Genomic DNA, 3,133 nt, shown 5'->3' on the forward strand with positions numbered 1-3,133 from the left:
CCAAAACCTCCTTGAGTACCCCATAATAATCAACTCCATCTAGATTTCCATCACCACCTTTTAAATCAAACCAAAATCACGTAAATAGTTAGTCAAATATCGTGATGAATAAATAAGAAGAGAAGGAAATATCAATTTTGGGCCCTAGACCCAAATTCTGCTGCTGTAATTTTTGGGGCCTTTGGGCCTGTTTTTTTTCAAAGCCATGATACACTTTGAGTGTATGTTCGATATATACGCTATGTATATTGACGATTTTTATGCTCTCGGACCTGAAATTTCATTCAAAACTTTGTACTTTTGCGTTTTTCACTGCCTGTCTACGTTTTCCAACTGTGTATAGTATATTCACACTGTATACCAGTGTATATAGGCTGTATATCTCCCTGTTTTTTCGACTTTTCGGGCCTGGAAAAATTATTTTCAGCAATGTATTGCTGCTCTTAACCTGTAAGCCAATTTCGAAGGGGGATGGATGACTCAGAGGGTAGATTCAGCCCTGTTGGCTCGACAGGGGAATGCAAAGCGGGACGTGGAGTCCAATAAGGACTTAAGAGGAGTTCATGCATAGAAAGGAAACCAAATAAGATAGAAGTTAGGGATTTAGGTCTAATACAACATAACTAAAACAAGTAAACAAAATAAAACAAGGCAAAAGTGCATGTTATGTCCGAAGCAAAAGAACATGAAGTTATGATATATTTCATGCAACTAAGTATAGCACCTGAACTCTTGCTATGCCCTTAACAGTGGCTACCTTATGCATCAAATTAATTCTTCCAGCGAAATAAACCCAAAACAAACAATTAAAAATCAAAAATCAAGGATGTGACTAGTTCTAGGTGATGGGGGCTAGGGACGAGTTTTAGCCAAATGACCACTAAGAGAAATTAAAGAGAAGACACACATAAAGAGTAGCGCACGATATGGATTCAAGACCTCAATGTAAAACCCTAAACGGACTCGAAACAGTGATACGTTGCTTCATTCCTTCAACTTGTGGAGAAAGAGTAAATCGACATCTAACATCGTACATTATCAATGATTCCAAACGACAGACAGACAGAAAAAAATAAAAAATAAAATATAAAACGAGCAAAGAAAGAAACAGTTCGACCACTAAACAGATAAAACAAGCAAACTGGGAATAGAATGAAAATAAGGAGAGAACAGGCCAACATGGTTATACGAACATACAAGCCAACAATTAGAACTAGCTAGTTTTATGCATTCACAAATACAAAATAACAAAAAATACAGCCGGTAGAATTCGAAATTATCGATAGAAAGAGATTTCATGTTTCATGACTGAACCACGATTTTTACATATATTTTAACAATGGATATTGAACCCGGATCGAAGAAAAACATCAAATTATCAACGAGAACGGAAACAGACAAACTCACAGACTAACGAACAAATTTCATCACTGACTTGCAGCTAACTGTAAGTCAAGAACATAAACATAAGCATCTCACACAATCGAGAGTCAAACAACAACATTTTCGGAATAAGATATGCTTGAAACGGAAAGAGTATTACCTTTCAAAGTGTAGTGATTCCGGGATGGCTGGCGAGCTTGGAGAACAGCGATTCCACCTCCAAAAATGGCTCCTAGGATTTGAACAGACCCAACGATATGAGGGCCAAAGGCTGACCCAGATTTATACAGGAACTCTGTTTTTAATGTATTTGTCTTCTTTGTTTTACGAAAAAGAATTTCCTCTCACCCAAAATCTTTCTATTTTTCTAGAGCAAGAAATTCCCAGAAGACTAAAACTTAACTTAAAAATCTTTTCCCCCCAAGATCCCCTCCTCCCTTGTTGTGAACAGATAAATACATTATATAGGGGAAGCATTAGGGTTTATGGATATGGGGAAAGCTGAAAAATTCGGATCACCTTTGGCCCATGAAATTCAACATTTTGAAATCTATCACCAATTTGAACAAACATCCTTTTCTGATGTTTCAACTTTATTCCAGAAAGGGAAGGGAAGGAATCGACGCCTTCGATTGATTCCTACGTCCTTGTTGTGCCACGTGGCACCATCTCCAAGTAGCAAGGACGGAAGACGGGTCTGGTGCTGCTACGATAGTACTGGTGAGAGAGACGTTGGGGGAAGACGATAAGAAGTCACAGAAAGGAGAAAGGGACATTGAGGAGGAATCATCACGTGCGATGGGCGTAGCTGCGACGCTTCTGGTTTCTTTTGTGACTGACCTCGCGTGAGAGGAGAGGGAGACGTCAGGGTCGGGTTTAGATGGAATGGGGCTGGGTCGGGTTTAAATGGAATGGACTGGGTCGGGTGTAAGGAAAAGTTGGGTTGAAAATTAAAAAAAAAAACAAGGGGAAATGGGTTAGGAGTTTGGAGGTGGGCTGTGATGACAGGAAATTGGGCTGCTGGAAGCAGGCCCAATTCTGGTCTTAAAATGGGTAAAAAAAACATTTTTGAATTGTCAAATTGGTCATTGAATCTCATTTAGCCAAATGAATTTAGAACGTAATCGAGTTGAGTTGATTAGCAAATTCGACTAAAATTTAAATAAATTGAATTGTCATTAATTAATTAGTGAGCCTATTAATTTTTAACAAAATAAAATAACTAACTCAATTATAAATTAAGGACTCTAAACGTAAGATATTAATTATAGAAAAAATAAATTTGTTTAAGCAATACAAAATTTTTTTTTAGACGATTTTGGAGTACTCATAAAATATACTAATCGTATACATAATTATGTAAAATATATATATTATCTAAAAATTCTAAAGAGATGAGATTGACTTAAAATAAATTAAAAACATTTTGATTTTATAAAATTTACTTATTTCAAATCGTTTAAAAATTAAAAACTCGTTAATTAAATCCTTTTGGATGAGTGTCAAATTTAGATGTCAACAGATCTCAAAGCTCAATACCTTACCCAAGATCAAATTCTTCTTCTAGATATGCTATCACGACAGAATCCCTTCGGCTTTTTACCGCTACAAACTCGAGATCATCCCTTCAAACATCTACAAAATCTATAACGCCACTACAGAAACCTCCTAATATAATTTCATTGAGTGCTTTATTGCCAATAATTTGTAGAACCAACTGAACATCTCCAACCCCCCCCCCCCTCCTCTA

General features: G+C 36.6%; 1 long non-coding RNA gene across 1 annotated transcript; it reads right to left on the bottom strand.

Annotated features, from left to right (window-relative positions):
• Window positions 1-58: 58 nt before the first annotated feature.
• On the bottom strand, window positions 59-2,197 carry LOC107032571. Its single transcript, XR_001458382.2, has 2 exons — window positions 1,544-2,197; window positions 59-549 (listed from the first exon to the last, which is right to left on the bottom strand). It is a non-coding gene; the product is annotated as an uncharacterized LOC107032571 (long non-coding RNA).
• Between the last annotated feature and the right edge of the window lie 936 nt (window positions 2,198-3,133).

Source organism: Solanum pennellii, chromosome 10, assembly GCF_001406875.1.
Source record: "Solanum pennellii chromosome 10, SPENNV200".
NCBI classification, from domain to species: Eukaryota; Viridiplantae; Streptophyta; class Magnoliopsida; order Solanales; family Solanaceae; genus Solanum; species Solanum pennellii.